The 25,030-nt window shown below is 42.5% G+C and overlaps 1 protein-coding gene across 1 annotated transcript in view; it reads left to right on the forward strand.

Moving 5' to 3' along the window:
- LOC147703288 (uncharacterized) overlaps positions 1 to 22,340 on the forward strand; it is a 321,000-nt gene extending 298,660 nt beyond the window's left edge. Inside the window, exon 11 of the mRNA XM_086928906.1 lies at positions 22,145 to 22,340. The gene's annotated coding sequence lies outside the window, so the exon portion shown is untranslated. The remainder of the gene's footprint in view (positions 1 to 22,144) is intronic.
- The last annotated feature ends 2,690 nt before the right edge of the window (positions 22,341 to 25,030 follow it).

Genomic DNA, 25,030 nt, shown 5'->3' on the forward strand with positions numbered 1-25,030 from the left:
CCATCTGGATCTGACAATGGAGTGTCTCTTAAGTCAATACGTCCTTTTGTCTCCTCCTCCGTTCTAAAACAACAATCATGTGGCTCGGAATCACTCGACTCTTGATTAGTCGGCAACAGCGTTGCTGGATTCAATACATTACATCTTTTGATCTGAATATGACTTGCTAGTAACGTCAGCTCGTAACCAGATAGTCTCGCACTGGTAAGGTGTTGTGTCTTAGTTCGGTTCATGAGTGTATCCACTGCATGAGGAACCATGACCACTAGCATGTTGTTCATCACCAAACCAGCAGATTGTCGAATGGAAGCCGCAGCTGCCGCTGTAGCTCTCAAACAACCAGGTAACGCTCTAGCTACCGGATCTAATGTTGATGAAAAATACGCACAAGGGCGTTGTTTATCACCAAATGTCTGTGTCAGAACACTCAACGCGCAACCTTCTCTCTCGTGAACATAGAGCGTGAATGGCTTGCTGTAATCAGGTGTACCTAATACAGGAGCTGAACATAATGCTTTTCGTAATTCAGTAAAACTCTCCTGACATTCATCAGACCATGGTACCGGACTCGGAACATTTTTCCCAGTCAAAGCTACCAACGGTTTTGCTAAAAGAGAAAAATTTGGGATCCACTGCCTACAGTAAGAGGTAATACCTAGAAAGGCACGCACTTCTCTCTGCGTGCGAGGAACACTCATCTGCGTAATTGCTTTTATTCTCTCTGGGGTCAACTTCCTTCCCTCCTTTGACAAGAGATGACCTAGGTAGGTCACTTCTTGGCAGCAGTATTGCATTTTCGAAGGTGACACCTTGTGATTCAAATTAGACAAATGATGTAATAACGAGATCGTAGCTGCTTTGCAAGTTTCCTTGTCATCGGCAGCCACTAGAAGATCATCTACATACTGTACTAGAGCAGAGCCTGGAGGAAGGACAAGCGTATCTAACTGACTTTTTAACGCCTGACTGTAAATAGATGGGCTCTCGCAGTAGCCTTGTGGAGCGCGTTTAAATCTGAAACTTCGACCTCCTAGACAGAAACCAAAAATATCTCTGCTTTCCTCGGCTATCGGAATGCTGAAAAAGGCATTCTTCAAGTAAATGACTGAAAACCAAGTAGCTGTAGCAGGAATCAATGTTAACAAGGCAGTAATGTCTGGAACCACAGGAAACTGCGGAACCACAATTTTATTAACTTCTCTGAGGTCGATGACAAACCTGTACACTGGAGGTTTTGTAGGATCAGTTCGTTTCAAAATCGGTAATACAGGACTGTTACAAACATTTCCTCTAGTTTCTTCAACCACATCTTTCTTAATCAAATCTTGCACAATCAGTAAAAGTGCACGCTCACCTTCACTCGATATTTTATATTGAGGAATTCTTGGAAATTTTACATTCGCTTTCAAAGTGACTACATAGGGTGGGATTTCTAAAAGGCCTACATCGTTAGGACCAGTTGCCCAAAGAGAATCAGGGAGAGAACGCAGCTCTGGCGGGAGTGCATCCATTGACAAGTACATCGGAGAGGTGGTTCTTTTACCCAATGTAAGCTGTACTCCTTCCGGAGAACAGTACAATGTCGCATATAGTCGTTTTAACAAGTCTAAACCAAGCAGATTTTCATTACAACCTGTCATTAAAATCAGGGGTGCTTTCAATTGACACGGTCCAACAGAAATAGACAAAGGACCAGATATGGGGTTGTAAACAGGGGCGCCTGAAAAACCTACAGAAACATTTGTTGAGCCGGACAAAGGTGCGCCAGGGAGTTTCGCATGAATGATAGAACTTTTTGCTGCACCAGTATCCAACAGAAACGGTTCGACTACACCTGATGTTGCTACTGCGACATAAGGCCCACTCTGATCCACTGGAACTGATACTACTCCCTCTCTCTGTCCATGGCTGTCCTAGTACCCATTTTGCTGGAATCCCTCATCCACTTCACAATAGTCTTCAACCAGATACTGTTGAGATCTATTTTGCTGGGCAGACTGTCCATTTCGTTGATCAAAGTGATTGGAAGGACGATCATTCGTCTGTGGAGGCATAGCACCTCGCCCTCGACCTCTAGAATTTTGCACAAAACCACCACGACCTCTCTGAGCTGCTGCTGCATTATTTTGCGCTAAGATCGGACACTCATTCTTGTAGTGACCCTCTTTCTTACAGTACGCACACTGGTTCCACTGATATTGAGGTCTCGGTGAACTATAGTCTGTTCTTTGATACGAACCCTGTTGCGTATTATTCTGATTCATGCGAGGCGGATACGCCTGTTGCAAAAGAACTTTAGTTTTTAAATCTTTTGTTTTCTTATCTGATTTCTCTTTTTCCTCTTTATCTCTATTTTCATAATACTGTGCAGTTGCAAGTATTTGCGCAGTTGTAGAAACAGCCCACGCACTCTCGGAATCCTTTAATTTGTTGCATAACTCAGGTAGCAAATTATGTACAAATTTATCCACAAACAGTCTCTGTCCTCCTTCTGTGCTCATATCCTGACCACTGTGATCTACAAAAGTCTCTTCGAACCTCGTGAAGAAGTCGGAGACACTTTCGTCTTTCTTCTGCCTGCATGCGGACAACTTGTCCCAATTAACACGCAATGCGGGCATCAGAGTCTTCATTAAGTCTATTATCCTACCTGGAAGATTAGCAATTAGAGGTTCGGGTTTTGCACCACCTACTTGCTGACCATCCGCTGCAATGATAGCTGCCCAATCACCACCTAGGGCAACTGGATGATTCTCTCTACGAATTTTAGCCCAAATTGGTTGCGGAACTACATTACCAAATAACATATCGATGTCTGCTAAGTTCATTATACAAGCCTCAACTGTCTGTGTTAATTCCTTATAGTATCCAGCAGGATTCTTACGCGCATCTGGCAAGGCCTGTTTTACTGCTAGCACTTCAGCTCGCTTCCACGGAATGTGTATCCACACTCTTTGGAATTGCGCCGGAGCGGCTGCAATACCACGGACTGCATCAGCTTGCACAGCATCGCGCCAAATTGGAGGAACCTCCCTCATTGGATATTGGCGATTTAGCTTCGTCTTGCTTTTCTCTAAATCTCTCGGTGAACGAAGTGATGGATCATTTCTATAACTTAAAATCAGTTCCATCGCTTCCTCTATATTTTCACCTACTATCATTCCTGCAGCAAACTCTTTCTGGACCTTAATTAAGTCTTCTAGATTTGATTCAACATCATCTTCTTCTATTTCCTCACGTAGCAGCGAGCACATCTCATCAAAGACATACCGTTGCGTTGGCTCTTTCCACTGCATAAATGTGTCTAGCACATCTCTCGTACTGTATCTCCTACTCTTTGAAATCCATCTGAGAGCCGTGGAATCTAAAATTCCCCGTTCTTCAGTACTCGGAAGCTGACTACGTCTTTGAACAGAGTCAGAAGTAGGAGTCTTAATTAAAGATTTATAGAAAGGGGTTAGAATGCTCGAAACAGAATCAGTGATTCTTCGACGATAAGAAAAGTGGAGTCAACACACTAGCAGACGCAGAGAACACAGTAGAGGTAGGAACAGATAGCGGGACAGTAGAAGTATCGAGAAAAACAGTTTGTGGAGTAGTAGGTGTAAGCGAGACAGATACAGGTATAGAAGTCGGCAATCCAGGAGGAGGAGGAGCCGTAGGAACATTCACATTGACTACAGGAGGTACAGGAGCTTGATTCTGAGGGGCAGGAGCAGGAATACCAGGTTGTCCAGCAACCGGCAATTGTACATTCGGTAAAGGTGGAGCCGTAGCACCTTGTGCATACGGTGGAGGTGACCGTAACAAATAAGACAACAGAGGATCGTTTTCAGAATCCTCTAGTATCTTAGCTGTTTTCGATGGCAAGGCAGGGTAGCACTTGTCGATCGCTAAATTATGCTCTCTAATGGCCACCTCTATGGCCTTCTCTGACTCGTTGACTTGTAGCTGTTTAGCCGTTTGCTCCAGAGTCAACTCTTCTTGCTCTTTCTGTTCTTTCTTCAACCTTTTAATTTCTCTCTGTTTGGATTCTTTTCGCCAGTAACGGAAAGAATCAAACATTGCCGGCCGGGCTTTCTTCCTAAACAATTTCGCTTCTAAATTGTCAAGGATTTCGGGTTCAAAACTACCATGCAGTGGCCAACTAAGGACACCATCTTTCTCAGTGTATCGGACCCACACCTCATTATAAGATATAGGACCCACACCGTGTTTACAATACAAGTCATATAGGGGAGTCCCAATCGGAGGAACCAGACATGAGTCCTCCAATCGTGAGTCACTGTTGCAACCAAAACAAGACAACATACAATTTCTCTGACTTACCATTTTGCAATCCGGAACACAGAACAAACAAACACGAAACAGATATGTGCACCTGAACCAAGAACTTAGGCCTACCAAAAACGAACTGATGTATCGATACCCAAACTAAACCAAATAGATTATCGTAACCAGAACAACCAGTGATAATCTTACGAAACCAAACCAAACCAAGAACCAAAAAGGATTTTAACAACCCTTACGAAGTAACCAGCTAGCTATCACTAAATACTTAACTGAGGCACTGAAGACGTCACCAAGGAGAAACCCGTCACGTTTCGCTGTACTAAGGACTGCACCTCGGGTCCAAGACAGGGCGACGGTCAAGGCAACGGCCCACTGCAGCCGTCCTGAACGGGAACCCTCGTGGAAGAGAACTTCGGGCCACTTTTGCGATATGCCGGGATCGATGAAGTGGGGCGCCTCCCTCAGGAATCTTCACACGAAGCTTCTCGAACTCTTCAGGCTTTTGGACCGGTACCGAATGACGTCGCCCCACGTTGGGCGCCAATTGGAGTTCTGGACTTTTTTGGTTCTGTCCAGAGGTGTCAGGGAACAACACCCAAAGACCCCGGAGTTCCACCTGCCTTGGTGCGCAAATGAACAGAAACACGGGCTTCTCGATGGTGGCGTCAAAGACCAAAGGTTTATTACTGCAGGGACACAGAAGTCACAGAAACCACACATGGGCAGTATCTAGGAGCCTGTTCGATTTGTACAAAGAGGGTTGCTCCTTATATACAGAAAATTGGGCTTCGGGCAAATTCTTCACATGTTAGTACATTCCCAAACCTTTGTGTCCTAAACAATAAATATTTGGCGTTGCACAGGAATCGTCGGCAATATCTGATGACACAACATTACGAATGAGAGGTTCCCACTTTTCCATCATAATCTCATGTCAACTATTCATTCAGAACCCGGACCGCCTCATCGTAAATTTCGTTACCTCCCCCTAATAAAGACCCATAAGGAAAGGAGCAGAGCCAGGTGCAGAAGATAGAAAAGCAGGATAAGAGATGTTTGTGGGTTGTAAATGGGCAAGGCTACCAGCTTCGGCCGCCTAATCATGATCGGGACAACGGACACGAGAACCAGTTCGGTAGGGCTGGCCTCGGGCAGAGGAGGCAGTCTTTGTCGAGTCATGCAGCTACAGCGTGATCTGGTCTAAGGTGCACGTGTCACTAGAGAGGTGAATCTCCGGCTAAGGCTACGTGTCCTTAATCGGAATGAAGTGATCAGAGGTTATTGCGTATGTGAGGGCAAGAAACACAAAATGGCTGCCATGATCTAAGATGGATGCCATGGGTAGATCAGAAATGTGTTTGTAACAGGAGTACTCTTGCTCGTAGCGTAGCGAAAACACCAGGATATGCTAAATGGATCATTTGCGGTTCACTGATACCAATATTATGTATTTCCGACAATATTGAAAACACGGGTTCAAATCGTCACGGAACCTCAGAAGCCCAACATTCGTTAAGTGTAAATTATGACTGAAAGATAACCAAGAGCCTCAATATATCTACTACGTACAAGATTCTTACTTTGATAAAAGTTATTTTATTCATAAATGTATTTGTTTCCCACATAAAAAAGACAATATAATTCACAGTAGATAAAAATCAAGATATCAAGTATTAAATTACATGTAGAACCATGTAGACAATATGGGTACAATTCACGGTTAAAAACAATGTGAGACTTTGCAATTAGAATTTCTGTAACAATTATAACATACAAGAATTCATCCCTATATATCTAATATCATCATCAATTTTGGACACATGACAGTTTCAAACAATTCACCAATAAGCCACTGTAGAAATAAAGAAAATGCAATTATTCCTAATTATATACAATATTTCATCGTCAGTCTCTACGCGCGTTTCGGCGGCGGTCCGCCTTCTTCCGGAGATTCACTTGCCAAGTCTAAAAAATAGAGAACAACAAATGTTGTATATATTATAACATGGTTATACATTGAGGCTCTTATGATTAATGATTATCGTATACAGGTACACTAGACCACTAAGCTTAGTTGAGGATGATCAAGCTAATTAATTTCTGTAGACAAAGGATACGTATACTGTTTCAAAGGAACAAAGACCTGAGGGGGCATAGAATACATATGATGACGCCCTAAGTGAACACCTTATAACCCAAAACGGATAGAAACCGGGTGACAAGATATCTAATAAGCCAATAAAAGGATAATAAACCATCTTCTTTACTTGATATCATTTATGATATTTGATTCTGGTTTAAATTTGCGATACTGTTTAAGAACATAATCAGACTACACTGAATTGATACACAGTGCATTCTTACCTATTCAGGGTCTTGTTATAAGTGTTCCAATCAAAGGAGTAATCTACCGCATAAATTGGAATCGCTATAATTGCTAGGAAAGGAAAGAGAAAAAAGGTGGGATAGCTATAATTGGTAGAAAAAGAGAAGGAGAAAAGAGCACTACAATACACTCGTGGGATCCTTTAGCACAAGTTTTGTTGTTACCGCTAGGTTTTAACAGATGAAATAGTTAATTCCTCGAATTGAAAGAGTACTTTTATATATATATATTTTTCTTCCTTCTTTCTCTTCACGGTGCCTGTATTTAAATTATGATCTCATACTTTTATGAATTTTGTTATTTCAATTTCTAGTATATTGCCATATATTAGAATCAGGTTTCCGGCTATCCTTAATTTATAGAGTCAATGCTTAATTTAAAACAGAAAAACACCTTCTCTCATGAATGGATGCAACAAATAAAAAATTACCTGCAATGTTACTACAGCTAATTTATTGATGCAGTCAAGTAAAGAAGATGGTTTATTATCCTTTTATTGGCTTATTAGATATCTTGTCACCCTGTTTCTATCCGTTTTGGGTTATAAGGTGTTCACTTAGGGCGTCATCAAATGTATTCTATGCCCCCTCAGGTCTTTGTTCCTTTGAAACAGTATACGTATCCTTTGTCTACAGAAATGAATTAGCTTGGTCATCCTCAACTAAGCTTAGTGGTCTAGTGTACCTGTATAAGATAATCATTAATCATAAGAGCCTCAATGTATAACCATGTTATGATATATACAACATTTGTTGTTCTCTATTTTTTAGACTTGGCAAGTGAATCTCCGGAAGAAGGCGGACCGCCGCCGAAACACGCGTAGAGACTGACGATGAAATATTGTATATAATTAGGAATAATTGCATTTTCTTTATTTCTACAGTGACTTATTGGTGAATTGTTTGAAACTGTCATGTGTCCAAAATTGATGATGATATTAGATATATAGGGATGAATTCTTGTATGTTATAATTGTTACAGAAATTCTAATTGCAAAGTCTCTCACATTGTTTTTAACCGTGAATTGTACCTATATTGTCTACATGGTTCTACATGTATTTTAATACTTGATATCTTGATTTTTATCTACTGTGAATTATATTGTCTTTTTTATGTGGGAAACAAATACATTTATGAATAAAAATAACTTTTATCAAAGTAAGAATCTTGTACGTAGTAGATATATTGAGGCTCTTGGTTATCTTTCAGTCATAATTTACACTTAACGAATGTTGGGCTTCTGGTTGCCTAGGAAGTTTTAAATATTTCATGTTTAATGTAGTCCAGCCTCTATGCACAGAGAGTTAGGTGAGCATTGAGTAATACAGAGATGCATGTATTAGACAGCGATTGCATTAGTTAAGACATTACTGCATTCACTAATTGTTGTATCTAATGTAAATAATGTCCTTCTCTTTTCTGAAGATTCAGTAGCGACTAGAGATTGAACCACCTGACTGTGTCTGAGTTCCTACATTCACATTCCACTCAAAGAGTCCTTGATGCCCTCTGCGAGACTAAGCCCAAGAAGGAGACTATTTTGTGTTTCAGTGAGCTATAATGTATCGCCTACATTTGAATGCAGTCATAACAGACATTGATGCACATTCCATACTTCAGGGAAGGTTTTCCAACACCATTAGAGGCTTCCACCGCAGACTGACATATTTCCTATGCACGAAAATGGTGGACATCATTATGTGGGGCAGGTATGGGAAGCTGTGATCACCGAGGTATCGAGAGCAAGGTATATAGACAGTCCAGTGAAGTATGCGAGCCTGCACGAATCAGAACTGGGATCTGCTTTTTGGAAGTGGAGAGTACCCAGTTGTGACCAGTTAATGGATTGAAGACAACACAGAGCTTTCACCTCCAGGCCTGTTTGATGTATGTGCCCCTCATGTGTCAGGTGGGAGCCTGGACTCTGTTCTCAAATGCTTCACTAGATAACATCATGCTTGTGCTACAAAAGGTTTTTCCCTAAACATATTCTATTGTGTTATGAACATATTACAATAGCTGTGCCCTCCGCACCAGTTAATCAGGTTTAAATGTTACTATTATAAGCATCGTAGGCATCACTGGATAGTATTTACACTACAAAATGTAACTACAGTTCTACAATCCAGTCATTGCGTACAACATGCCTTGACATTGCTTATAGCCAGCAGTGACACTTTCATTATGAGCCTTTACAAACCACTATAGTTCTAGGGAATTCAAAACAGAAAGGTTACAAGAAATAAGCCAAAACAGTGAGTACCAACAAGAAGTCCTCCGGGTAATACAGGAGCTTGGCCCATGTGGCGGACACTGGAAGTCCTGTAAGTGGTGAGCATTGTTAGTCCCAAACGTTTGTGTTTACGATGGAGTGCAGAGGTCAGTGAGGCTGACTTCTTCCAGAGAGTTTTGTGTATGTGGCAGGCTGATACAGAATAAACGGGGCCAGCTAGATCATTACACAAAGCCATTCTCACATAAATGTGCAAAACAGACATATACTCTGAATAGCACTAATAAAATATTCTAATACTTTCACGGTGCCCCAAGCTAAGCTGACACTTTCGGGGGGGTATTGTTGTTTCCTCGCCACAGGAAATTATTGAGATAGTAGTGGCAAAAATTCCTGAAGCCAGCCTAAAAAATCATGGGTGATCCAGTCAGTTTTAAAAATGCAGTTCCTTTCTGCCTATTATTTTTCATAACAGATTTCTTCATTTTTGCTTTTCTCTCAGTTCCATTTTTCCATCCCGCTCCTTCGAAGGAAATCCGTAGTCATATTTCTTCAATGTGAAGGTCCCTGGAAGGGATCCGACGGTAAATTAAAAAATATAAAAATTGCACAATGGCAGGCTAGATTGATGTTACAGCATCAAACAGCAGTGCTTTCGCTATAGATAGGGGCACCTAAGAGGTCCCGAGAACAGACTGTCTACTAATGTCACAGGCGACGATCTCGAAAACAATAATGATCAGTGAAATATACGCTTTGAATGCATATTTTAGACTGTAATTATGTCTCCAAGAATGAGCTTACCTGTTTATGAAAAGACAACCATTTTGCTATCACATACAATCTTTTGTTATTAGACAAAACGAAATTACCGAAAACAAAATATTGCCAATTTCAGGGATTATAGATCTCACATCATAGATGCCTACAGTATACCTGATAGAGCGCGGGCTCACCTGCTCAACATACTCACCCGGGCCCATATATCTATATCTATATATATTAAACAGGTAAACCAACACTCAAACCAATTGGGGTTTTTACCATTTGGATTTTATACCATTTATCTTACCAATCCAAGTCACCGATACCTATAGTCCTAAAGGATCGATGGAGTTAGAGAGAAAAATAGGTAGCAATAATAACATTTAGAATTTCATGAATAACCACAAACTCGGAAAAGTTTAAAATCTTTATCTAAGTAATTTTGAAAATTATAACATCAATTTCAGATTAACTTCTTATTCTTAGAATAATACAGAATTTTGGAAAATAATCATTGCAAATGCATTGGAGAGAAAATATCATTAAGCATTTTAAAACAGAGGGTGGGTAAAAGAAAGGGAAACAATACAATGACAAACCCACACTTTATAGTTACCTATTTCGGAGTGATGACCAATCCTGGCCATGGGCTGAGTCAAAAGAATAACAAAATCCCAAGTACAGGTGCCAGCAGGTAAGAACAGGTGCAAGCCAGAATCAGAACCACGACAGGATACGGACCAAATTGGATCAGGACAGGACCACCACAGGCTAAGACTTGCACCGCAAATAAAGTTCAAAACACCGGCGTTGTAAACCCTCTCTGGAGCTAACAGTCGACCCTGATTAGGTCATCGATCTCCATTCCGAACCCCGATTGGGTTATAGAATCTTCTGACAGAGTGCTCCGCCAGCAACTCTGCTCTCGATCACCTATTAAGTGCGTTGGGTCAGTGACAGGTCAGCTAGTCGGACAAACTAACTAGCTAAGCCTACCCTAATTATACTATTTTTCAGGTCATGTACAACCCCCAAATGTTGCAAATGTGTGAATCCCATAATTTTATTGGACAAGAACAAGGAATAGCCATCACACCATAGTTTTCTAGAAGCAATTTGTCAATCATGTATTCATGATGTTCCCTCCCATAACTTTATCTACTCATGTTCTTTATTCCGCCCGGTAGTGAAATGTATCCATGATCATTTAAAAACAATTTAATCAATTCAGCTTCCTCTGGCAAGGCAAGGAGTTCACTCTTCTCCACCTTCCATGTCCGTCTTGGCCATGATTCAAGGCGACAGCTTCTGTAACTTCAAGTCTTTGTGCGCAGACGCAGTTTCTCCAAAGATGGAGTTCAGCAAAGCATTTAGGCCCGTTTATTCATGATATGTGAAAATAGAAAAGAAACAGCTTTAGAGTCACAGAATAAATGAATACACTCTATACCACTTCTATCTACTCTACTCCCATTAATTTCTTTTATACTATTACGTTAGATATTAAGTGAAAACAAACAGCTTAGCAAAGCAGCGATGCATGTTTCTTGCACGTTAGGACACATAATGTCCATCTTAGTTCTATTGCGCAGAAGCAGATGTTTTCCCACCAAGCATATCACGTGGGTGACAGACGCATGCTCAGTAGAAAATCCTGCGTAGCAGCAGCCATTTTAGTGCAAGCGGATTATTATTAGTAAAAGCACATTGGCAAGACTCCCCTAGATGCCTAAAATGTTGTGTAATGCAATATTAATAAGACAAAACATGTTAGTTAGTACATTAATATTATTTCGAGAGGGTTGTGCATGAGCAAGTCACTTTACGTGTGAAACCTTGCTCCATCATACCAATAATTACCAGCTTTAAATCAGGATCAGCATTATACCAAGGAGGGGCACCATTACGCCAAAAAAGCCTAATATATGTCAAGAATTACCTCCATTATGTCAGCACCAGCAGTGTGACAGCCAGTGCATGATTAGAGCCAGTGGTTGCAGGTGGGCCCCCCAGCATTTATTTATGGGAACCAGTACTTATTTTCCCTCATTAGACTTTCACCCACAGCAAGAAAAGACAAGCATTGAAAATCCAATAGGTTTCGCCTTTAAATAAGTTAAAGCCATTTGCTTTGCTAATGGTATTGGATAGCAAAGCAAATGGCTTTAACTTAATGAAAGGCGAGACCTATTGCATTTTTAATGGTTTATCCCACAGACTCGTTGTACTTGCTTGGCACATAGATTTTGTTTGGGGAAAAAAAGAAAAGTTGTATATTGGATACACTTCAGTTGTGAAGTAATTTACGCCATGTTTTTCAACCATGATATACCATCAGTTTACACCCAAACGCAAATTGAAGACAGTGCTACCATGCAAAGAGCTGTGGTGCTGTTACTTGAATAAACAAGAAAGTAGTCATGTAAACCCTGTATGAGGCCCAGTATGTTATAGACAAAGCAACATTTTAGCCTATTAAATCAAACAATAGTTTTTTGTACAGTTGGAATTCTGCACTCAAGTGTTTGAAGGTGCTTTCATATACGATAGTGAAGAAAAAGGAGGATCAGTAAAATATAATATTTGTCTATGATCACACAATTTGGTTAAGCGGGGAATCCGCAAATAATTCATGTTTACTGGTTTCACTTTGCACAAATCATCTATTAAGCAGGTATCTAGTTCTCTCCTGTTCACCTCAACTGTTAATGATTTGCTTCTATCTATTTTGTGCATGAGGGCATAGGGTGGCACACAGAAAGCACATGAAAGCTTGGCTCGTTATGGGCTCAAGGTTCCGACGGGACCTTGAGCTGAGCCAGAGTCAGGATTCAGCCTAGCTAGAGCTTTCAGAGGCTCGACCACCTGTAGTATGCATGAGTGACTGCAATTCCATATAATGTATATTGGCGATATGGTCTGCTTTACAAGTGTTACTTCTTGAACAGGGGAAATATTCTAAGAATAAAAGACAGTCCTCTGAAAGCGGGATTGTCAATCCAGGACGTCTGGTCAGTGGTCACCCTGTGTGCTCTCAGTGCCTCAGTCCCCCGGACCTCCACAAACACCTTCTGGGGCCTCCGTGCACACACACTCATCTGTATTTATTATTTCTGAGGCCACTGGCAGCACAGCCCGTCCTCCATCCCTAGTGCTGGTGCACCATAGCGCTGGCCTCGTGCCTCGCAGCACCTTTGCACCATGGACACTGGTGTGCATCCAGATCTGCATAGGATCTATTCTACAAACATCCCTTACGTTACAAAACCATTTGTCTAGACCACTCTTGAAACCTTGCATGTGCGCTGTGCAGGGCATCGCGTGTGCAGCACGTGGAAGGTTTGTAGAAATAAAACGCCCCTCCTTGTTAGCGCCTGCACCAGGGAGGTGCTAGCTTTTGTCTCAAAGTCTGGTCTGGGGTCTTTGCCTCCTAAACCGCGGGTGTCTGGGGAGCTGCGCCCAAGACTCACCCAACTGGCGTCCCTCTGTGTGTAAAGCGCCACAGCACAGCACAAGGCGCTATGTGCCCATGGAAAGGGTATTCATTGTGCTTGATTATAACTGCACTTGCAAGAGTTGGCAAAATGAAGATGTGAAGCGCCAAGAGGCCGCTCCCTCCCTGTGCGCAGCAACTCCAGCAGCATCAGCTCGTCCCACGGGTTGCTCCTGAAAGTGTAGCGCTTGTACTGAGTGCCCCTCTTGCCGGCCAGCAGCAAGACAAGGAGCAGGGGACCCATGGCGACCAGCAGTGTCCGTAGCCTGGTGTGGAGAGGAATGGTGGGTACACTGAGTCTGCCGGTGCGCGGGGATGACCCGTCCATGTGCCCACAATTATGTATACAGAGGAGGCGGGGACTCTAAAAGTTTCTACCCTGCTCCAGTCAGGTTCCCCACAGCTCGGGTGAGAGGAGTGGCAGCCTTAGCCCCAGGCTTTCCCGCACTCATAGGATCAGCCTGCAAAGGGGAGGAGAGAGGGGCCCGACAGCCCCCGAAGACAGCTTTCGTAGCATGGAAGCAGACAGCATTAATTAAACAAGTAGGACAACAGGCGCAGCCGGGACATGGGCTTTGGTAATGGTGGCATGGTGCGATTAAAAAGAACAAGGCTGATGGAGTCCCTCCAAAATAACACACCATCTACACCCTCCTCTCCCCCACACTGAACACACTAATTAAACTTACCTGTTGTGGAAGGCGAAGATAGTTGCGGTGGGAGTGGGTGGGGGGAGGCGGGGAAGGGAGCGTGGCAGCGTGGTGAATGCACGAGGGTCGGGGAGTGAGCGCGGCAGCGTGGTGAAGGCGCTATTTAGACAAGATGGCGTCGGACTGTCCACAGTCCGTTCGGACACGCGCATGCTGTCTGCATTGGACAGATGGTGAGAGCAGCCATCTTTGTCCAATCAGACGCGTGCATGCAAGCGTTGGGAGAATTGATTCCAAAAGGTCCTCTCCATGGCGGCAAGAGCAGCCATCTTTGTCCATGCAGACGCGTGCATGCAAGCGTTGGAGAAAATTGATTCCAAAGGGTCCTCTCCATGGTGAGAGCAGCGCATGCGCTCCTTTCGCCAGGCGAGACCTATAAAAACGCAAGGGGGAAAGAAGGAGGAAGAGAAAAATGAGGAAAAAAAACAGTGCAAATGGAGAAAGCAGGAATTCTGAAAGAGTGAGAGAGTATTCAGTACTAAAAAAAAGAGGCATGAAGTGGAATCAGAACTATGCAGCCATGGTATTCGTGACCCCGGCCATCCATATTGCCGGCCACTGGCATCTAAACAAAATATGGTTATTTGCACCGATTATATTACAAATTAAGCACAGGCGCCAGCGGTGAGACTTAGTAGCAAATTATGTTATTACTATGCAACCAATTGCCACTATTATATGGGGGCCTGCATCACTCCATGGATGGACAGCATCTTGTCATGAATTCCCACAATACTTCATGCAACACCACTATTATGTCATGGACAACCTTATACCATGGATGCATGAAGCAGGCAATCACACACAAACGTATATACTAACCAGCAGCTATGACCCCTTCCCCATGAGCCTTACCAGGATCAAACTACCTTTCATTCAAGAGTATTTATGAATTAGGGTCTACAAAAAAAATATTAATCTTAAGAAAGCCTAGGGAAAAGCTATGGTAGAGCCCCCAGATTTTAATTGAGGCTTACACATGTAGTCTCTAAAATGTATTGTGGCCTCGAGATATAAGCAAAGGTAAAGTCAATTTAATTTTATATTGCAAGTGGAAGAAAAAGCCTTTATGTAAAATTAATTCTGCCGGGAACAATGTATGTACATTTGCTGGTGCTTTCGTGTAGAAGTGTGGCTCAATGGTTAGAGCAGGCAGACCTCGATGCAAAGCTCTGGCCAGGGACCAGGGTTCGAGTCCTGCCCCAGTGGGTCTCGGGCTCATTAATTCCCCTGACCGGATATTATCGCCTCAGTGCCTATTCTGATCATGGATCTCACGCTGCAACTCTGGGCAATAGCTTGCTTAGTCTCCACAACGGCCCCCACAACGTGAGGGATGCCTGGTCTGCACCATGGGGGTGCCCAGGAGTGGACACTTCACAGGGAAAGCCAGGAAGGGTTCCCTTGTGGTATTCGTACAAGTGCCGGGAAACTCACTGTGGGTAGCTGTGAGCTGTACAAATAAAAAAAAACAAAGTCAGTCTCTACAGAGAGTGGCACCTGTCAGGGAGGTTACATGTGGCCAATTGTTTTTTCCTTTATATTGACGTTTTTTGGTCGTGAATTATATTGAATAATTACAGCTGAACTGGAATTAGAAATCCCCGCAGTTGAGCGCATTGTTTAAGAATGGAGGCAATTATTTTACTGTAGACTTTCTATGAAAGCCAAATGTAAGCAATAATCTACCAAAGGACTCCCATCTCTTCTGAGCTGTTTCATATTTCATTGCATTGAATATTTGCAGGAAGTGCAGCTTCCCATCAGGTATTTCATGCAGGATAAGACGCTTCACCAAGTTTATGGGGGGCTACAACAATCCGACTGTCGAGGACATGCACCATTGAATATAAGGCAGTATTCTTGAACATGGATCAGTAACTATATTTATTACATACTGAACTTTAGCCAATCACATATATCATTTTTATTTATAATGATAGTCTCCTATTTTTTCTCAAAAAGATGAACGAAGACTTAGTTAAATCACATCTTCGTTTCTGAAAGTAGGAGTTATCAGAGGTGTGAAAAGTTGAAAAGTCAGCTGACTTGCAAATGTGCAAACATGCTGACATGCAAACATGCTGACTTGCAAATGTGAAAACATAATTTTGCACATTTTAGGAAGTCTCATGCATTCAAAGTTTCAAAACAGAAAACCAAGGGGCATCTCTTGTGACCCTTCATTGTAGTAAGAAACTTCGGGTTCGGGCATCAAATTAACAATCATCCTAAATCACTGCATGGATCCGTTTAACTCTCACCATGGGCGTCAATTTACCAAAAAGCCAGGGGTAGCGAAAGGAACAGCATTTTCCATTTGGCCTTTACTTTGACTCACACACACATGCTTACAAATAAGCACACATTCACACACACTCTTTTTTACAAAAGCACACTCTCAGCTGAAGCATGCATACAACTTACATTTAAAAGCATTTTTACTTTCCTTAGCTGCGAGATAGTCATGCTCCAGCTAACTGCACTCCATTTTTTGAACCACAAATTGTATACATCAGTTCATAACCCACCAATCAGTTGGTAGAGTGATTTGAACTAGGGAAATACGTTGCTGCTAGAACTATTTGAGCATAAAGGTAGAGTTTAACTACAAGATTGGCCCAGTGGTAAAAACACCTCATCCTTTTATTTCGAAACCACTAGAATTTCTAATGCTGGAATAGTTAGCCATTGCAACCATCACACCACTGTAGTCTGACAACCATGCCTGAGAAACACGAGAGGTCCCTAGAAAATCTGATGCATTACCACATTTAAGATGAATTACCAGAGATATAGGAGAAACATCTTGAGTTCACTTTACCAGAAAGATTTACCTCCAGTGCTTATTTTCAGCTGGTGGTTGCCAGTGAGATCCACTGGCACTTTTTTGTTTCATCAAATATTAGCTGAAAGCAAGAGAGGGGAAAACACACAGAGGGAAAAGAAGAAGGAAGAGAAAGATGGAAAACCGTCAAAAAGGAACAAAGCAGAAACCTGAAAATGTGAAATAAGTAGTCAGGGTGTCACCGTTAGTGGATTAAAGAGGTATAAGATGGGTTCAACACTACGCAGAATTGATATTCGTTGTGCCGACATTTAATGATGTCGGCTGCAGTCTTCTCAGCAGAGCATTGAGATCTCAATATTTTACAAACTAAGCAGTGTTTGCCTCTGTTTTTAGTCTGCAAATATTAGTAGCTGGGCGGGTGGTTACAATCTGAACCCAAACTTTGCCACTGACACCTTCTGTGACTTCCCAGGAAGGTACAATAGGAAACCAGTGTGTAAGTAAAAAGGCTGCTGGAGGAGTGGGGCTCAGACCTAGGGATTGAGATCAGTTTCTACTGACCACGTCCTGGAAAAGTTGATTGACTACAATCTCCCAAGATTAACCACAAACTTGCTTTCACCAGAGATCTTCTCTCGCCCAGTGATAGGTCTATAAATGCCCTCTAGATGAGGGATCTACTGCAGCTAATCGTAGTAGGTCAGATTCAGTATTTAGTGAAAATAGACTGATATATAACTAACTATCAAAAACAAGCATTTGCAATGAAATCGGTCTCGCCTTTGGGACCTTAAATGTATTTAGCAATGTAGCATATTAGCCTGGGTGCTGAAACATCTACTGTTCTTTAATATGGAAGGAAAGTGAGGACCAAACTGTGTGGCACTCCAGGTATTATGATGTTACTCCAGGTATAGGAACACATGGAGAGAAATATTGCCTTTTAGCGGGAAATGGTGTAGTACAAAGCTGTGTTTTTAATATAGAATCAGGGCCTTCATGGTCATATCACTCACAATACAAGATTTGAAAAAAATATTATTTACGGGTGCGCGTGGAAGACAATTTCTACGGACTAATCTCTGTGTGGGCAGAAGGACATGGAGGAGGTAGGTAGGTGGACTTACACAGGTTAGCAACAAAAATACATATGATGATGTACCAACGCAAAAAGCATTCAGCAAATTTCTGTAGTGAATAGCGACTAGTTGCGAAACTTGTGAAGGTGGCCCGATCATTGTAACAGCAAACAACTCCGGTGCCGGTAAACCAGTGTGTATCAAGATTATATGCGACCCCAATGCGCACTGTGATGTACCAGATTACACATCCACATTGTGTCTTCTTTCGTAGGACCCCCTCTGTGCTTTCAGATTTGACTCGGCTCCCCCGGACATTGTGGTGATATGTGATCCGTTTGTGCATTGTGATGCGACAGGAGGAGACGAAATTTTTAACTCATGTTTTTTTTTTACTTTTACGGCCTTTCCAGTGAATAGCGACAAGTTGTGAAACTTGTGAAAGTAGTCTGATCATTGTAAAAGCAAACAACTCCTGTGCCGATAGACCAGAGTGTCTCGAGATTATATGCGACCCCACTGCGCACTGAGATTTCACAGATCACACATCCACATTGTGTCTTATTTCGTATGACCTCCTCTGTGCTTTCACTATTACGGCAATGCGGCGCTTGAGACTGAACGACAGACCTCAGACGAAAGACTCATTGCCACAAAGCATTTAAACGCAATTGCATTGATGAGGGTGTTTAAGAGAAAAAAGAAGGGATGAGACTGAAGGGGAAATTTAATGTATAGAAAAAGGAGTATAACAACAATTAAAAATCAAAGACAAAACGAATAAATGCTTACAGTGAATAGCAGACACAGAGAAAAGAAAAGCCATGCTGTTATTTTGTGTTTCAAAGGAAGGGACATACACAGCCGTTCGTCACCAGCCACGCGAGCTAACTCAAAAAACTTGCTGGAGAGAAGCAGTGGGAGTGTGCAACGTGGATGTTTTGCAGCTGCAGTCCCGACAGCTGAGGCAGGCAACTTTTGCACAGTCCTGGCAGCGGGTGCTGCTTTTACACAGACCTGGCGGGGTGGGTGCTCCGCGACCTCTACAGCGCCATGGCAGCGGGGTTTCCCCCACCTCCTCCCGGCCGTGGAAGAGGCTGCGTGTGTTCCTGCAACAGTAATGGAGGCCGTAGCCTCTGCACACACCAGACAGCGGAGGATCATGCCTCAATGCAGACCCGGTAGATAGGGGAAGGGGCGAGAGGGCTGACTCTGCACAGACCTGTTGCCTTTGCAGACAGAGTAATGGAGCACCTGCCTCCTTACAGGCAGAAGTAGAGGTCGCCTCTGCCCAGAGAAGACAGTTGGGTTATTTGTTTCACCGTGGTCCCGAGTGCGGAAACCTCCTCCTCACTAACTCAGGAGACGGGGTTGCCTCCTCACGGCAGGGCACGGATGCAGGATGCCTCGGCGAAATCTTAACCGTTAGGCTGTCCTTATAGACAGTGCAGGACCACATCTAGTGAGGCCTCTGAGCAGCTGAGCTGCTGGGGATGCTCAGCACAGACCAGAGAAAGCAAGCAACCTCCCCACAGACACTGACATTATTGTAGGCTGTTCGTCACTGTATGCGAAGTTCAGCAATTGCCCCCTTGTGTGCGTTCTTGAAGACTGACATCCCTGAACCACCATCTCTTAGAAAATGGCACTGTTTTGTCGCCCATGTGTATGATGTAAGGCATCGCGCGCATGCGAGAGAGAGAGTGCAAATTCATCCACCAATCACATGACAAACAAGAATTAAAAATGCAATAAGACTCGGATTTACCCAAGACCTATTGCATTTTAAATGCAAGTGCCGGCATGAAGGAAGGCACGAACAGGGTGGGGTTTTTTTTTTATACAAAAATTAACGGACTGCGGGATGGAACGGGGAGAGACAGGGAAACAAAACTGTTTTACAAGTAAAGGGACTGATAGCATCGAAAGAGCAAAACTGACACCATGGCAGTCAGGAGGCGGGACTAAGAAGGCACAAACCAATGAAAAAGCAGAATTTATGATTGCAGCCAATCAAATTTATGGCAAAATAGTGGGCCGATCTTCCCCTGCTATACTGTATACAGCATCTCTCGACGAGACAGCACATGCGCTGCCTAGGAGAGACCCAAAAAGAGAAGGAGAGGAATTGAGTAAAGTGTGAATTGTAATGTGTGCTAAGTTAATGGGTATTGCAAGCATTGCTGGACTTCGTAAGAAAAAGCACTAAAACAAGTAATGAAGTAATAATATAAGATTGGCAGCAATATATGATATTAGTCTGCACAAAGCCAAAATGGTGAAATAGTTATTTCCTCATATTGTGTGCCCATGTACAGAAGTCTAATGAAATATAAAATACATCTAGTACATCACTAGTAGTATGCATTCTATTAGGCACCTGTGAACTAACTAATGCAGCTAAAGATTAATTTGTTGTTTTACTTTTTAAAAACTAATGAATTGTTCTAAACTACTGAGCCTCATTAGGTGGAAAGAACTATTGAAGTGGCTGGCCTAGCCATCACTTCCTCTAGTCCAAAAAGATACCCACTCCAGAGGCCCACTGAGCCTTGTTATTATACAATTAGCACCAAACAGCAGCACAAAATTGATTGCCACAAATGCAGTGCCCTAACTCAAGCAGAAAATCAAATGTTTCACAAACTTGATAAAAGAGGTCACTTATTCACAGGAACACAAAATATCATATAAATGTAAAACCTCATACTAGCACACCACAAGAGCAACCATTCTAAGTCCCGAGACACTTGGGGGCATATTTAAGAGAGCTTTGCGTCATTCTTGAACCATGCAACGTGGTACATGTGCGACGTAAATCTCGAAGTCAGATTTATGAAGTCACAAAAAGTCAGTTTGCGTGGCGCTGAATTGCTTTAAAAAATCTGGAGCAATGCAATGCAGTACAAATCGCTGCTTTGCCCCACTCTGCACAAGAGAGGCATTCCATGGGCGTTATGGTGGGTCCACCTAACTCCCATGGTTTTTGACACATTCCCAGATTTATATGGACTAGGAATGCGCCAAAAATATACGCCTCACCAGGGGAGGCGTAACGAGGAAAAATATCTATATTTCTCCTCGGTTTTCCCTCTTTTTATGTGTGCTATATTCTGCAGCACACACAGAAAGGATGAAAAAAGCCTCTCAGGATTGTTTTTGTGTAGGAAGCTCCTACAACACAGGCACGCTTGCACCATGATGCAAGGGGGCCTGCGTTGGGGCTTGGTTTCCAAAATGGTGCCACCGCAGGGGGAAGGAAAGGAATGCACTGTGTTGGATAAATAATGTGCATTCTTGCCTTTTCCCTGTGACGCAGGGTAGCACCACAAATGTCATAAATAATGCCCTTGGTGACCTACTTTAGTGGCCATAGGCACTACAAGTAAGGGGAGCGGGAGGGAGGAAAGTGTGCTGTAGCACCCCTAGAAATATCCATCCTGGCGCTCAAAAGAGGTATGAGCAATAATGATGCCAATGAATTTTGTGTTCATCTTGTCACACTTCGATGTTAAATGTCTTCTGTCAAATTACTTCTTATTTGGAAACTGGTATTTACTTTGTTTTCTCTGGCTGCAAAGTGAGACGATTTTGCAAAAATGAACAAGGTGGCAATATTGCTAGAGTACATTAAGTGAAAGGAAGAGCTTGATAAGGATGTCAGTTTTTATTAACACACAACATTTAAATACCTGTAAATGAACTATACACCTAATTCAAATTATATAAGCAATTAGGAAAGCACAAATTAAGCATATCAGATTGGTAATTCTGAAATGTGATGAAAAATATATTTTAATAGGATCAAATCAAGACACTATATTTAGTAATAAGCAAATGATAAATATTGTTGAAGTCCATATCCACATACTATCGTTTGTGAACTATATAATTTTACCAGATAAAACTGTATATCTGTGCAAATTAGCAGGCATGTCAATAGAAAATGTGGTCTGGGTATGACTACCACACCTGTGCTCCAACATGGTCCACTAGCTATGTACCCCACCCCTACCACTCCAATACTGCATGGGTATGGCTTGTTTGCTACACTTATTTTTTGTGTGGCGCTTGGATTCTTCACAATCTCTACGGCTTCAGTGATGTGATTTTAATGGCAGCAGCCCCAGTCTGAAAAGTGTTCTAGCACCACTGCCACTGGCAGATATGGTAACTTTCTATATGAGATCCCGGAATATGACCTTCTGAGCCATTTCTCCACTATAATTGAACCACTTCTAGAAGCACAAAAGAGAAGCCAGCAAATATCGTCACAGGATGCCCCAAAACACTTAAGGTACCTGCCCACCAGTGAGTTGTTCAGTTGGAGGTTTTCGAATTTGCCTTTTACCATGAGTAGTTTTCTGATCGTTGTCTGTTTTTGTCTCTTGCAGGGGAGAGCTAACCTAGGTCTTCAAGCCACTGACAGATTCTGCGTCAACACCAATTGCTGGATCTTCTCCCTTTCCAACTTTCCACATCAGGGACCATCTTCAGTTTTTCACAACCAACATGTTATTCTGTAGAAACCTCTTATGAGTCTGCAGTCACTTGTGGTAATTCTCTAATAAAGTAGAACGAACATCAAAATATCTGACTTTTCTATATTTTTTTGGTGTAAGGAAATGGGCTAAGAAGCAGGAGGGTGGAATTGGGAGAGCTCTTCGGACTATTAGCCATTCTTTTTTGAAATATACAGACTTAAGGAAATTATTAACACCCTTAATTTTTGTTAGTCGTTATATAGTAAGTCAGCTTTGCACACACAGTCACAAAGGAAGATGTTAATAAGATGGTAGACAATTCTGAAATATTCGTTCAGTAAATGATGGGAGACATGAAAAGAATGCAAGATCTGCCAATAGCCTGCTATCCAATCACAATCACAATCCATACACATATACATACTAGGTTTTGGGCCCTTCCCTGTCCCAGGCACCTGGCCCATCCACACAAGTCAGTTACCATTTTTTATCGGAAGGCCTGAAGGAACGCTGAGTGGTAGTGTGTCTGTCTGGTGATACCACTACTTTCCAACACAGAAATGTGATTTTTTTTCCAGAAATTGAGGTTTGCATGGGATTCTGGGTGAACAAATTTTGGGAGATCCAGGCAAGCCACACCTCCCTGGACTCCCCCGGGTGTCTTGTTTTCAGAAATATCTGGGTTTGGTAATTTTCCTAGGTAGGTGTGGAGCCGGGGGACCAAAAACGCAGGTGGGTCCCTTGCAAAACCAATTGTTTTGATAAAGATATTTTTGATGTCTCCACACTAAGTTTTAGGCCATTTCCTGTTGCAGACACTAGGCATACCCACACAAGTGAGGTACAGTTTTTATGGGGAGAACTGGGGAAATGCTGAGTAGGTGGAAGTTTGTGGCTTCCCACGGATTTCAGAACTTTCCATCACAGAAATGTGAGGAAATGTGTTGTTTAGTTTTTTTCAATATTTTAGGTTTGCAAGGGATTCTGGGTAACAGAACCCTGTGAGGCCACAAAAGTCACCCCATCCTGGATTCCCCTGGGTGTTTTAACACATGTACAGGTTTGGTAGGTTTCCCTAGGTGCCGGCTGAGCTAGTGCCCAAAATCCACAGCTAGGCACATTGCAAAAAAAAGGGTCTGTTTTCAGTGGAAAAATGTTTCCAAGGTGTGTTTTGGGCCGTTTCTTGTTGGGAGCACTAGGACTACCCACACATACTCATTTAACAGGATGATGGAGAGCTGCTGTCTGGTAGATCCTGGGGATAGCACTTCGAGTTGTGTTTGCGGATTCTTCCGCAAGCACAAGGGATCACTGCTTTGCAATCTCCCCAAAACTTCCAGAGCCATAAATCTAGCAAATTTGATAAGCAATCTATGCTGTACTGTGGCCTTGTCAATGCTAGATCATTGGCAAAGCACAAATATGAAGTAGTACACACAATGGAAAATGTAGGTTTGGACATCTTATTCATAACAGAAACCTGGGCAGACGCTGCCTCAGATCCTGATTTTATTACTGCTACTCCTGTGGGATTTTGAGCAATTAGAGTAGACAGGCCACACAAAAGAGGCGGTGGAGTGGCCATTATTTTTAAAGAACACCTTCCAGTCACCTATCACCCGGTTTCCATTCCTTCCTACGAGGCCCTCCACTTCACATTTGAACTTAGTTCTAAGTTGACCTTCAAAGTAACTAGAATTATAAGGATTTTACTATACTTGGAGATTGTATTTTCTATATAGAAGATAAAGACAATAGAGAGACGGTGGTGCTTTCAGACACCCTAGGAGACTTAGGGTTAACCCAACTAGTGCAATCCTCTACCCATGAGGCCGGGCATACGCTGGAAGGCGTTTTTGCCTCAGCTCACGGGCTTACAGTGAATGAAATTCTTCCACTAACATGGCCTGACCACACATTAATCAAGTTTAGTCTTCCATGCTCCACTGCTGGGCAGGCTAGAGTCACTAAGCCACCTGTCTTTTCCTGTAAAGCATGGAGTAAAGTTGGTAAAATAATTCTTTGCACCCACCTGGAAGTTTCACCACATCAATTTCAGGGCCACGTGGACTTAGCGGACCCCAAATACACCAATTGGATTTCAGATGCAGTCAATGCCTCGGTACCCACTAAAATACTGACCAGAAACAGGATTGCCCCTTCTGCCCCCTGTTTTTCTGAAACACCTCGGAAAGAAAAACAAAATTGTTGCCGATTGGAACGTTGCTGGCGAACTAACTGTCACGAGTCGGATAAGGAAATATATAGGATGGCTTTATTGAATTACAAACCTCTACTTATATCAGAAAAAGGAATTACTTCACTCAACAGATTGCAACACACAATAACTCCCCTAAGGAATTACTTTCGGTAATAAATAAACTTACCTTACCCAACAAGACAGGCAAGAAGGGCAACCAAAAGTTTTGCAATGATATTGCTGCAACTTTTAAATCTAAAGTTCTGGACATTTTTAAAGCTTTTCAGGGCCCTGTCCTTCAGCCCGAACGAACGATCCAGACCTTGAGAAAAGCTCCCTGCTTAAATTCTCCCCAGTATCTTCGGAAGAAGTAGAAAAGTACATAAATGAAGCCAGGTCAGGATCTCCTTAGACCCATGCCCACCAGTATTTCTTAAAGAAATAGTAGATCTGGTGAGTCTCGGGCTCGCTGAAATTTTCAATTCGATGTTTAATTTTGGTATCTTTCCCGTTAACTGGAAAGAAACGTCCATTCTCCCCTTTCTAAAAAAAAAAAACACCTTAGATGCCACCAACCCTAATAACTACAGCCCTAT

This window comes from Lissotriton vulgaris, chromosome 7 (genome assembly GCF_964263255.1).
Source record: "Lissotriton vulgaris chromosome 7, aLisVul1.2, whole genome shotgun sequence".
Taxonomy (NCBI): domain Eukaryota; kingdom Metazoa; phylum Chordata; class Amphibia; order Caudata; family Salamandridae; genus Lissotriton; species Lissotriton vulgaris.